Below are 13,983 nucleotides of genomic sequence, written 5' to 3'. Positions count from 1 at the left end.
TCCCCCACTCATCCATGGATTGTTTCTCTGTTACGTCTCATGTATAGCTTATAATTTTCTTGCTGGGGAAGGGAAAGCTGTGTTCATTTTTCCTTGGTTTTCTCGTGGACAGGGCTATTTGAATATGGCACTTAGGTTTCTTTCACAGTTGGCCTTCCCAGAATGCTGTATGTGGTTTCAGTTTGGGGGTCTTTCAGCTGCTCCAGCAGGCATATCCTTCTGTTGTAGATGCTCCAGGACCGAAGTAAGCTCAAAGCATGTAGTATGAGAATTGGAAGGGAGTGGGGGTCAGAATTGCTCTGATGTGCTGTGAGTGGAGCATCACCTGTGATAAGACGGGGAATGGGGATGTTGGAGGTGCAGTGTGAGCTTTGATGTTAATTCATACTTGATGGCTCCCCATGACTCTAGGCTGAAGTTACTGTGTCTGAGCCACACAGAGCAGGAAGGTCGCGGGTTCAATCCATAGCCTGTGGTGGATTGGCTGATCTGAGCCTGAATATCCATAGGACACTACTATTATCTGCAGTGCCCCTGAGTGATCCAACCTAACTCCTTGCCAAGGACTTATAGTCATGACCTCTATCCTGTCATCCCTATTCATTTCAAACAACTGATCTAACTTTGGGCGGCACAGTGGCGCAGTGGTTAGCACCGCAGCCTTACAGCTCCAGTGACCCGGGTTCAATTCTGGGTACTGCCTGTGTGGAGTTTGCAAGTTCTCCCTGTGTCTGCGTGGGTTTTCTCCGGGTGCTCCGGTTTCCTCCCACAAGCCAAAAGACTTGCAGGTTGGTAGGTAAATTGGCCATTATAAATTGCCCCTAGTATAGGTAGGTGGTAGGGAAATATAGGGACAGGTGGGGATGTGGTAAGAATATGGGATTAGTGTAGGATTAGTGTAAATGGGTGGTTGATGGTCGGCACAGACTCGGTGGGCCGAAGGGCCTGTTTCAGTGCTGTATCTCTAAACTAAAACTAAACTAAACTGGACTGTATGTAGTCCTGCCACCTTTTAAAAGCTTTACTTATATCCCCACTAAGTCCAGCATCCTCTGAGCCTGTCCAGGCCGAGCCCAGGAGAAAGTATGCTCAGCCTATAGTGAGTCACCCATTCTGTTGCCATGGCACTGCCTGTCCTAGGAAACAAAATAGCCCCAGTATAACATTAACATCATTGCCCCTTCACCAGAAGCAATTTGCTATAGACAGTGAAACAAAAGAGGAGTGATTAGCACTGCCCCCTCTCCCTGAGGACTGCAGCCATTTCCTGAGAATTAGACCCCAACCGTGCAGTAGGAATCATAAAGAATTCAGTGGCAGTCAGCAGACCAATCTCTTCTGGAGAAGTAACAGAGAATTTGGTGCAACAGTAAAGCTAATATCAGTACAAGGCACACTATAACTAAATATGCCAGTAACATAAGAAACACTGTAACTAAACCCAATGGTAACATAAGGCACTATATCTAAACCGACTGGTAACATAAGGCACACTATAACTTTCATATCTGGAGTGCGATATCAGATCACTGACCTGATTCCTTATCCAAACTGCAACTGTAATTGGGCCCCTATTAAATTGAAAGCATTGACCCTCTACTCCTAAAAGGTGTCCTTCTGTGTTGAACCCTGTTATTTTTAACGCATAATAACTGTTATTGACCAGTGTAAGCTCCTTAACTGTGTAACAGTTTTGAGTACACACTGCTGCTTGGAGAGCATTTGGCAAGGCTCCTGCATTCAAAGATCCTACTAAATATGAGCAGCACAAAGGAAGAAAGAGCTGTTATTTTATTCATTCTTGGAATGTGGGCATCGCTGGTAAGGCTGCCACTTATTGCCCATGCCTTGTAGCCCTGAGGTGGTGGGCCTTTTTGAACCAAATGAGGTTTTGATACAATTGAGTGGCTTGCTCGGCCACCTCAGAGGGCAGTTAAGAGTTAACCATGTTGGTGTGTAGGACTGGAGTCACATATAGACTAGATGGCAGGTTTCCTTCCCTAAAGGATATTAGTGAACCAGTTGGAATTGTTATGACAATCTGACAGCTACGTGGTCACTTTTACTGATTTTTATTTCCAGATCATTTTATTTGGAAATTTACATAGAATTACATCCTCCTGGTATTCACTCTATCAAGTCCCCACAGGAACTTATATGTTTCAATAAGATCACCTCTCATTCTTCTAAACTCCAATGGATATAGGCTCAACCTGTTCAACCTTTCTTCATAAGATAAGCCCTTCATCCCTGCAATTAGTCAAGTGAACCTTCTCTGAACTGCTTCTAATGCAATTATATCCATTTTTCAAATAAGGAGACCAAAACTGTACACAGTACTCCAGATGTGATCTCACCAAGGTCCTGTACAGCTGCAGTAAAACGTCCCTACTTTTATATTTGATTTCCCCGTTGCAATAAACGCCAACATTCCATTTGCCTTCCTAATCACTTGCTGTACCTGCATACTAACATTTTGTGATTCATGTACCAGGGCAACCAGATCCCTCTGTACCACAGGGTTCTGCAATCTGTCTACATTTAAATAGAATGCAGCTTTTCTATTCTTTCTGCTGTTATGGCCAAGTGAGGAGGGGGTCTCAGGCTTCCCTTTCGCCCTTTCTCTTGTTTGACCACAACAGGGTTTATTCCTTTTTAAAAATAGTGGTTGTGCTTACCACCTCAGTGAGTGTTTTACCTTGTTCCTCTAATGTGATTGCAGAAGAACCAATTGGACAGGTTTTCTTGAGTTTAAACAAGAAAGAGGTAAGTTTATTATACTTAACACTCTAACCCGATTAATAAATACTAGAAATACGTTACACATTCATGCACACATTCACACAAGAATCACACACACACAAATAGATTACAGTGGGAACCAGATTTGGTGGTTGGATTACAGTCCAGAATAAATGGAATTTAAATGCAGTCTGTAAATCCAGTAGTCCTCGGCTGAAGCTGTATTCTTGAAGTCCTCTCTGGTCAAAGTGCACTTTGGTTGGCTTGCTTTGCTCAGAGTTTTCCTGAAGGCAGAATTGGTAGTTGATTCTCTTCCCCTGGTTCCTGGTTGCTGGCTGTAGCGGTCTGTGGGCTTGGAGGATCCCCAGTTGAGGCCGGTTCTTTATTTGATATTTTCTGGGGAGAGAGACAGGGGAGCAGCCACCTACTTCGTTGCTGTATACTCATTTACTGCCTGTCTGCTGTCTGTGTTACAAAACTTCCAGTTTCTTCAGAGATGAGCAAGCACTTACATAGTTCTTTCAATCCCTTTGTTTTAAATGAGGTCCAAAGTCTAAAACCCAAAATTCCTCTTAGGTGGGGTTGCCAGTGTGCACTGGAGGGACGTCTCCACTTATGAATGCCTCAGGATGACTTTGAATGGCTCGCTAATGAGAATCATCTGGCTAATCTACTCAGTTAGCCAAAGCATTGTTCTGGCTGAGCTTCTTGTTAAGACTCTTTGTCTCCAGTCCAATCTCCTGGTGTTTCAAATGTAAATTGCAGTGGCCATCTTGGCTGCTCGTTTTTAAAAAGTTAACTTGTATGATTTTTCCCATTAAAAGCCTAAGGTAAGTTTCCAACCAATGAAATTAGTAAGTCCCATTTGGCATCTCGGGTTTTCCTATCACTGCCAAAGTGAAGTTCATATTTTCCCACATTATACTCCATCTGCCAAATCTTTGCCCACTCACTTAACCTATCTATATCCTTTTGTAAACTCTTTACCTCCTCTTGACAACTTACTTTCCTTCCTATCTTGGTGTCATCAGCAAATTTAGCTACCATACATTCGGTCCCTTCATCCAAGTCATTGATATAAATTATAAACAGTTGAGACCCCAAAACTGATCCCTGTGGCACTCCACTAGTTACAGCTTGCCAACCCGAAAAAGACCCATTTATCCCTACTCTCTGCTTCCTGTTAGCTAACCAGTCCTTTATCCATGCTATATGTTCCCCCCACACCATGTGCTCTTATCTTGTGTAGTAACCTTTGATGTGACACCTTATCAAATGCCTTTTGGAAATCCAAGTACACCACAGCTACAGGTTTCCCTTTATCCACCTTGTTTGCTACTTCCTTGAAGAACTCTAATAAATTAGTTAAACATGATTTCCCTTTTGCAAAACCATGCTGGCTGTGTCTGATCTCATTACAATTGTCTAAGTATCCTGCTGTATAAACTTTATTAGGTCACCCCTCAGTCTTTTTTCAAGAGAAAAGAGACCCAGCTATTCATCCTTTCCTGATAGATATAACCTCACATTTCTGGTACCATCCTTGTAAAACTTTCTTGCATCCTCTCCAGTGCTTCTGTATCCTTTTTGCAATATGGCAGCCAGAATTGTACACCGTACTCCAAATATGGCATACCCAAGGTTTGATACAAGTTTAACAATTTCCTCTACTGTATTGAACTGAATTAAAATTCTCAAACTACCCTGGTGAGATTTGAACTCAGCTTCCCTCGATTATTAGTCCATTAACATAACCCCTACACTACAGTATTAGTAGTCACAGCAAAATTGTAAAGCTGAATTTTATACCCAGTATTTGCAATTTCTTTATTCATAATCCCGGCATTGCTCCCAGCTGAGGGATCAAGTGATTGCTCCAGTCAGAGGCTTCTCACAAGAAAGGAAGGAGTGAGACTCCCTTCTCCTAAAGACGCAATGTGAATGTATCCCTTAGTCTCAAAATTATCGACCAGTCTGAAAATCCCACTGTCCTACTCTTTGAACTTGTTGCCGATTGCTTCAAGCTATTGTGCATAGTAAAGCACATGTTTGGAGGGGATAATCATGCTACAAATTATCAGGTTTGTGCTCCAGGAGCTAGGTAAGAGCCTGGTTCAATAGCTCCAAATGAAAGGGCTTGGACTATGCACTTGTAAAGCCTTTACATTGTGTCCTTCACAAGAGGAGTGCCCCATAGCCCAGTGCAATGAGATTAAACCACCTTGATTTCTTCAGTGTAAATACTCAAGTTCAAAGGCTAATAATCCTCCGTTATTTTTTTCTCGGTCTCTTCCCTCCCCCATTGCTCACTTTTCTAAGATTGGAGAGTCAACGATGGATGTCTACTCCCAGACCCTCTAACAACGACCTTTCCAATGTTCTCATAGTCAGCCTCCCATGTTTCACCCTACATAAACTTAGGCTCATCCAAAACTTTCATCATGGTCTGCAGACTGTAAGTTGGGTGAGGGTGGTTTGAAGGAGGTGAGAAGTTCAACAGCTTAAAGGCCATTGACAATGAATAAGTCAGAGTAGGAGATGAGTCTTTGGGGCTAATTCTAACCTAACCAGCCCGGCAGGAAATGGACGGAATGGAGTCAGATGCTGGTTTTACACCCCATCTGATTTTACACCCGCCTGATTTTACTCTCCTGTGACTTCGATAAGAGTAAAATCAGGAGGGTGTAAAACCGGCATTCAACCCAATCCCATCCATTTCCCACTGGCTGGTTAGGTTAAAATTACCCTCTTAATTTTCACCACATTGAGGATGCAGGAAGGAGAATGTATTTCAGTACTTTTCACTTTTTTAAACAGATTCTATATAGGCACTGCACCATTATTTTAACACTTTCCATTCAAAGAAGAGATAGGCTGAAATAAATACCATGTGCTTATTTAAGATAATTGGCAAAAGAACTGGGGGGAGAAGTTTATACCTTTCTGTAATGGGCAATCTGAGTGGTGGCCAACCGACATTAACCAATTCACCTTTAATTGGCCTCAAACCATGAACTCAGTCACTGCTCACACTTGTGGTCATATGCACGGGTCGGTGAGACTGCAGCATTGACCTTTGCACAGTGACATCATTGCGGTGTGTCAATAATTAAACAGAATTGGGAAACAACATAAAAGAATTCTAAATTGGACTCTCAGAATTCAGGAGCGCTTAGCTTTTGTAAGGATCCAGTTCACTCTCTCCAGCCATGGTTTTGCATCTTCACTGGCATCTGGAATGTGTGAGAAATTTGAACCTCTCTGTTTTGTGATTATTGGTGTGACTGGGGCATTATATCGAGAAAGCTCAGACTCGTGCTTTGGAGTCCCCTTTCTTAAAGCTCTGCTTGAAGCCCCTGCTCCCTGTGGCTATATAATTAACTTACAGGCAGGCCTCAACAGCAATGTCCTGAACTCTGGTATATCCAGCTGTCTTTCATTATCTCCACTGAACAGATGTCGGAGAGCCCCAGCACCCTCCATTGTACAGAGAGAATCACCAACTCAAACTCAAAGCCAAGGGTCTGTCATCCCTTCAGGCCATTTCTCATGAGGCATCTGTTCATAGAATGATACAGCACAGACAAGACCATTCGGCCCTTTGTGTCTGTGCCAGTTCTCTGAAAGATCTATCCAATTTGTCTCACTCCCCTGTGCTCTGTCCCATAGCCCTGCAAATTTTTCCTTTTCAAGTATATATCCAATACCCTTTTGGAGGTTACTATTGAATATGATTCCACCGCCCTTTCAGGCAGTGCATTCCAGATCATGCCAACTCACTGCGTTAAAAAATTCTCCTCTTCTGCCCTGGTTCTTTTGCCAATTATCTTAAATTTGTGTCCTCTGGTTACCAGCCCTCCGGCCAGTGGAAACAGTTTCTCCTCCTCACTACACCTTCGCTGTGTTGAAATCAAGGCTCACCTTCCAATCCCCCACTCAAACACATTCCTTTCCAGAGATTCTTCACCTGTGTCTTTCTTCCTTTTTGCTTCTATGCTTTACTGGCTTTTGAAAGCCAAGCTTGGTGCTGCCAACTAATACGTGAGAACAGATGTGTTTGGGCAGACTGCCAGCTCCCTCTGTGTTTATACTCTCTGAAATGTTGCTATCTCCTGCATTGCCTTCAACAATAACAACAATTTATATTTATACAGTGCCTTTAAAGAAAGAAAACATTCTAAGGCATTGCACAGTAGCATTACCAGACAAAATTTGACACTGAGCTACATAAGAAGATAGTAAAACAAATGAACAAAAGCTTGGTCTAAGTGGTAGTTTTTAAGGAGTGTCTTAAAGGAGGAAAGAGTGGTAATGAGACGGAGAGGTTTAAGGAGAGAATTCTAGAGACTAGGGCCTCAGCAGCTGAAGGCACGGCCACCAATGGTGGAGCAATGAAAATTGGAGGAGTGCTCATATATCAAAGGGTTGTAGGGCTGGAGGAGATTACAGAGACAGGGGATGGGTGAGGCCATGGAGGTATTTGAAAGCATGGATGATAATTGTAAAATCAAGGATTTGTTCAACTGGGAGCCAATGTAAATCAGCAAGCAAGAGTGATGCGAACAGGACTTTGTGAGAGTTAGGATCCAACTATAGTATTGCCTAACTACTACTTCTTGATTTACCTCATCTGCTCTTCTATTCATTTCAGCCTTGGTGCTGTCCTACCCCAAGAGCCTTGATCCCATCAGCAAAGTATCTCACTAATTATGTAAAATAATTCCACCACAGTGCTGCAGTTGCTGAAAAAAACAGAGATATGGCCAGTACCTCTATCTGTGTGGTCCTATTCAGATGATTACATTTCTAACAGGACTTGTCTCATGGTCCTATTGGTTTTTTTGATTCAACAACTATATACCTAACTGTACCACCTAACATTGTTTTTTTTATTTATTCGTTTGGGGGATGTGGGTGTTGCTGGCTAGGCCAGCATTTATTGCCCATCCCTAATTACCCTTGACAAAGTGGTGGTAAGTTTCCTTCTTGAACCGCTGCAGTCCTAGGGTGTAGGTACACCCACAGTGCTGTTAGGAAGGGAGTTCCAGGATTTTGACCCAGCAACAGTGAAGGAACGGTGATATAGTTTGAAGTCAGGATGGTATGTGGCTTGGAGGGGAATTTGCAGGTGGTGATGTTCCCATTCATCTGCTGCCCTTGTCTTTCTAGATGGTAGAGGTCCATGGGTTAGTTAAAAGTTGATATTCAGTAAACCTCAACAACTATGTAATCCCGCTATTCAACCACTGACCTCCCAATGTGCCCCAACTAAGATGATCTTTGAGAATCACCTCTTGGAAAAGCATTTTGGTTACTCCTACTTCTTTGAATTGGCATCCAATTAGCATCCACCTTTCCTCATGCCTCTTAACGTTAAAGTTGTTGTATAAATGCAAATTATTGCTGTTGAATAGCACTCTGAGTAAAACAGAAGAAAGACTGTCAGTTATATGGCTCCTTGTCACATCACTCTGAAATATCTCAATATGCTTCACATATAATTAATTGTTTTGAAGTACAATGACTACTGTTATGTAAGCAGATAGAGCAGTCATTTTGTGCACAGTAAGATCCCACAAATAACAATGAAATCAATTAACCTGTTTATGATATGTCGGTCAATGGAGGAATGTTGGTCAAGAAACCAAAATAATTAACTACTCTTTAAATAGTGCTATGGGACCTTTTATATCCACCTAAATAGGCAGATATAGGTTTCAGTATAATGTCTTATCTGACAACATTGCAGCACTCTCTCAGTATTGCACTGAAACGTCAGCTTAGATTATGTGCTTAATACTCCGGAGGGGGGCTCAAACTCACAACTTTCTCAGTGAGTGGTGGGAGTGCTACCCACTGAGCCAAGGTAAAAAGAGTATTTGGCAAACTTCTTTTGTCTTTTGCTGAGACAGAAAGTTCATGTGTCAGTTTAATTGGGTTGATATCAAACCCAAGTAACGGAAGGACACATTTTTATGACATTTAAGTTCCCCTCTCTCTTTATCTGCCTCTTTATCTATCCCTTCCTGTCTGTCTGCTCTCTCAGTCTCTCTCTGATAGTCTATCTCTCTGTCACATTTTCTGTGTCTGTGCCTCCTTTTGTTCATTCCTCTGGCTATCCCAATCTCTCTGACTCCAAGCCAAAAAGGGTGAAATTGGTCTTCGATGGTAATGTGTAATTGACTTGTAGCAAATCAGCAGTTTATTTACAACCTGCCCAATTTCCTTTTTCATTCATGTTGGTGATGACCAATTTTGATGCCAAAACTGCACTGATTTCACCTGGGAAACATCTTCCTGTTGCACAGCCTGTCAGCCCCATGCAGCGATATGAATCAAAGGAGAGATTGCAAGTCATCATTTCCCTTCATTGAGGTGCGATGTGCTATGGTAGGGTTAATGGTGCAATAGCTGCCTGTGGTCAGAATGGGTAGTTGTCAAAATGCCTCAGTAATAACTGTAGCACAGGCTGTTGCAGGGAGGAGGAGGTGGGGGCTCCAGACCTGTTTTAGAAACTTCTTTGGAGAAGGCAGGGAGGTTTCTGGAGTTGGAGACTGGACGACTTCTGCACAGAAACTGTTTTTTTATTTTAAGGTCCAAGGTCAGAAATTGAGACAGATTGTGAAGAAAATATCTTAAATTTAAGATGTCATGCTTGATTGATGGTCATTGACTCATCAGGAGTGAGGATAGTGAACAGATATTAATAAGAAAAAGGAAGTCTTACATTTATATAGCACCTTTCATTACCTAATATTGGCCTTTATAGCCACTCCAGGTGCTGCTCCACAAACCACTGACCACCTCCAGGCGCTTACCCATTGTCTCTCGAGACAAGGAGGCCAAAGATTACCATAGGACATTCCAAAGCACTTCACAGCCAATGAAGCACTTTCTGAAGTGTAATCACTGTTCTGGTGTAGGAAACGCAGCAGTTAATTTGCGCATGACAAGGCCCCACAAGCAATGTGTTAGTGACCATTTAAATTATGTTGGTTGAGGGATAAATATTGGCCAGGATACCAGGCTGAGCTCCCCTGCTCTTCTTCAAAATAGTGCCATGGCATCTTTTATCTCTGCCTGAGAGAGCAGGCAGGGCCTCAGTTTAACATCTCATCTGAAAGATGGTACCGCGGATGATGCAGCACTCCCTCAGTACTGCACTGGAGTGTCAGCCTGGATTTTGTGCTCAGGTCTCTAGAGTAGAATGTGAACCCTCAACCTTCTGACTCAGAGGCAAGTGGGCTACCTACTGATCCACCTACATTCTAAGTGTTATAGCTCCAGGCAAATGAGAGTATGTTTCAGGAATTTGGATGCAGAGCCATTTTATGGACAAAAACCTGTGTGGGCCACATATCGGGCAGGCTGACCTTTCTCGTCTGCATCCCCGTCCTGTGAAGCTCTCTTGCCAAGAGCAGTAACTCGTAAATTTAACCCTTAGTTTAACATGTCCGTTATCTGGGGACTGAGGAATTACTATTGAGCGATCAGGAGTGGGATGTCTGCCTGATTTTTCCACCTCCCTAAACCAGTGCTGCTGAGGCCAAATGTAGCTTGACTGTGATTGGCTAATTCAACACAGATTGGGGATTGAACCTGTGTCTTTTGCTCTCTAGTTCTCTGTAGCACGTCAGCTACCCACTAAGAAGAGCTGATAAAACAGATCTTGAAACTTTACTGGAGTTAGGGCAGTAATACAACCAGTCTCTAGGTGAAATTGTGCCACATAGTGAGTGAAGAATAATGCAGGAAAGTCCTTGGTTTGATTCCTGCTCTATGCTGAATAGTAATCTCAACTGTGCAGGTCAGTAATGCTGACTCACCTGGTGTTTTTCAAAGGGGAATTCCCAATTCAACAGGATATGGGGAGATGGAAGTGAAGATACAAAACAGCCAGTCCTGGTAACTTCCTGATGTTCTCAGATTCTTTAATGGACTGACTAGTCCTTATTGTGTAACTGAACATTCTGTACTTCTTTAACAGTCTACTTTGAAGTATAATTTCTCACAGGCCACATCTACCCTTCCCATTTAACCAAAAAACAATAGATTTTATCTGGCAACCACTTTGCTTTATTTCTTCAGGGTTTAATTCATTGTACAGCATCCTTTCGTTCATTACAAGAAATAGAACAGCCTGATTAAACTCAGAATACTGCACAGATGTACAGATACTCATACACACATACATACAGACATAGACAGACCCCAATATACACAGAGAGGGCTGACTTTTCCTGGCTCATGGTGGTGGACTTGGAGGTGGGGGAGGGGTGGCCGGGAAAATAACAGGGAGCTGCGTTGATGCGGCTCCCTAACGTATTCTCGCCGCTGGGGAAGTTTCCCGGGGTGGCCTGCGAAACAGCTCGGCTCCTGCTGAATGGAGGTCAACAGCCAATTTGCATTTTTAAGGCCTCAATTAGGGACGATTGAGGGCCTTCCTAGTGGCCCTCCCCCCTGCTGCACGCAGAGACTGTCAGCTCCATAGAAGCGGTATCCCTGCAGAAGGTTGGGGGCCAATGGGGCTGGGCGCTCCATCCCTCAGAAAAGGGGCTGCTGGCATCAAAGGCCGCACTTGCGGCCCAAAGGCTGCTACCAGGGGGATTTCCCTTCTGCTTTGAGGGGCCTGCTTGCTTGACCCCTCTGAATTTTTAGTTTAAATTTATGCCTCCGAAGGTGCCTCCACCTTCAGGCGCCCTCATGTTCTCAGACCTGCCTCAGCAACGCCCACCTCTCCTGGTGGGGCTGTGATTGGGCCAGCAGCGTTGGGAGCCCGCCCACTGTCCTTAATAGGACAGCAGAGGCGGCCAATTAGGAGGCCACGTCCAGAAAACAGCTTCCCCGGTCTGGCTTCCGGCAAGTGTGGGCTCGGGACTCCCATTTGGTCCCAATGTCGGGGTCTCAAAGCCCGTGGGAAAATCCTGCCGCTCATACTGACGCAGTCAAACACCAATACAAACACAGATAGCAGACACCAAATACGTACAGACACATACAGACAAGCACAGACACCATTACATACGCACAGACAGACAGACGCATGTACAGATGGAATGAAAGCAGAAAATGCTTGAAATACTCAGCATGTCAGGCAGCATCTATACAAAGTTAATGTTTCAGGTCCATGACCTTTCATCAGAATACGTACAGATGGGTGTTAACATATGGACCGACTGACAGACACATATCATAGAATTACACAGCACAAAAGGAGGCCATTTAGCCCAGCATGCCTGTGCTAGCTCTTTAGAAGAGATATACAGACAGGAAGTAACATAACTATGTACAGTCAGACAGACACTAAAAGTGAAGGGCAGTAACATAGACTTGCACTGACATTAACATGCTCATAGTGAGATAGGGAGACTGTAATATGAACAAATAAATGATCATTTCACACACCCAATAGAAACTAACAAGCTGGCAGATGGATAAAACTGAACAAGTTTTTTTTGGAAATATTGACTGACCCATGTAAGTATGCAATCACTTACAAACGTGCCTGTACTCATGTATACAAATACCGTGCATAGCAGAAGCTTTGTGTTTAAGGACTACATGTTTGTAACTTAATAGCAACTGTGGCTGTACCTACACCACATGGACTGCAGTGGTTCAAGAAGACAGCACCATCTTCTCAAGAGAATTAGGGATGGGCAACAAATGCTGGCCTTGCCAGTGATGCCCATATCTCATGAACGAATTAAAAAAAGCACAGAGTGAACCTTTAGCTTAGTAATAGCATTCCCGCCTCTGCGAGAAGGCGACGGGTTTGAATTCCACTCCCGACAGCCCTGGCGAGCAGAGACCAGAGCAACAGCTTTGCACACTATAGTAGCTTCAAGCAGGGGTTCTTGCATTCAGTGGGTACAGGTTGTTTCCCCCCCCCCCCCCCCCAACGTAAGGGGTAGCTGGGGTTCTTTAGCCTTATCCACAGTCTACCTAGGAAAAGGTACCATGAATATTAAAAACTGTGTGGCAATGAGAAATCATCTCAGCTACTCTCTCTAGTCTATGACTCAAGGATTTAGTGTGTGAGACTTGACTTAGGACCTGCCCTGAGGCAGAATACAATGCATGGACAGACAGACTCCATCCAAGAAAAAGTGACAAATCTTTCATGACTTCCTCATCCCTTCACCGGTGAATGTTGGATTGGTGTCAGTGGTGTTGGGGAGACCCTGAATTGGGGATGGCTAGAGCACAGGTATTTCAAGTGAGGATGGTCTGGATGTAACCAGCCTCCAGGTCATAGGTTGCCTACATAACACTTGAAAGGTGGGAGGCAACAGGTCCCTTTACTTCTCCACCTCCTTTGGGTAAGTTGTCTCTATTGGGCAGGGAAGCCTTTAACTTTTACGCAACTCTTTCTGGTCAGAAGGACAGACCCATCTGAAAGATCACATTCCATCAAAGATGATGACAGCAAAGGCTCCAAGAATCCAAGGCGATTAACATTAGACTCCTAATGATGTTAGGAATGTATTAGTAATTGTGGAAGGGAAATGTTTTCATGGGGTTATTTGTCTCTTGGTTGGGGAAGGATTGTGGGGGGGGGGGTGGTTGACAGAAGATGTAATTCATGTAATCTAAAGGGACACAGCTGTTGTACAGGGATCGAAACGTTGAACTGACTGAAGCAAGAATTTGTGGAACGTTAAGTGTTCTCACTGTTTGATTCCCACTGCCTCAGAGCCCTTATTTTCATACTTGCGTGTGAGAACTAAACTCCCAAACTTAACCCTTCGAAGTAAACCCAGAATGATACTTTCAGCTGTGCCAGGGCTGCAAAACATGAATGGACAGGATCAGGGGTGTGAAGGATGAATTTAGGATGGAAGACGGAAAGTATTTCTTTCACACAGAGGGTTGTCATTGGTCACTTGGGTGAGGTCACTGTAGTGAACCCAGTCTAGTCAGGGCGAGCTACTGGGAGTGTGTTTAGAATACACATTGCATTGAATACACGCAAGATCATGGTGTTCATAAACAGGACAAGAATACAAGAATTTTGCAAATAAAACAGCACGAAATGGTATTTAATGTAAAAAGAACAGACTCAATAAATCTGTCACTACATTTATTAAACTGTCAGCACGAGCTGCTAATACGAGCTGCTGGGAAGGGCAGATAGAGTCATTTAAGAAGCAGTGAGATGCTGTAATGGGAGACAGTGTGGTTGGTGTTGTGAAAGGCTAGGATCAAATGGGCTGTAAGGCCTTTTTCATTCCAACCCGT

The 13,983-nt window shown here is 43.6% G+C and overlaps 1 protein-coding gene across 2 annotated transcripts in view; it reads left to right on the top strand.

The window, feature by feature from the left end:
• The window catches only part of LOC137352076 (multiple epidermal growth factor-like domains protein 6), a 392,916-nt gene that overhangs the window by 63,557 nt on the left and 315,376 nt on the right, over positions 1-13,983 (top strand). The gene's annotated exons all lie outside the window — the stretch shown is intronic.

The sequence above is a fragment of the Heterodontus francisci genome, chromosome 37 (assembly GCF_036365525.1).
Source record: "Heterodontus francisci isolate sHetFra1 chromosome 37, sHetFra1.hap1, whole genome shotgun sequence".
Taxonomy (NCBI): domain Eukaryota; kingdom Metazoa; phylum Chordata; class Chondrichthyes; order Heterodontiformes; family Heterodontidae; genus Heterodontus; species Heterodontus francisci.
This window is presented reverse-complemented; position numbering and strand designations above follow the sequence as displayed.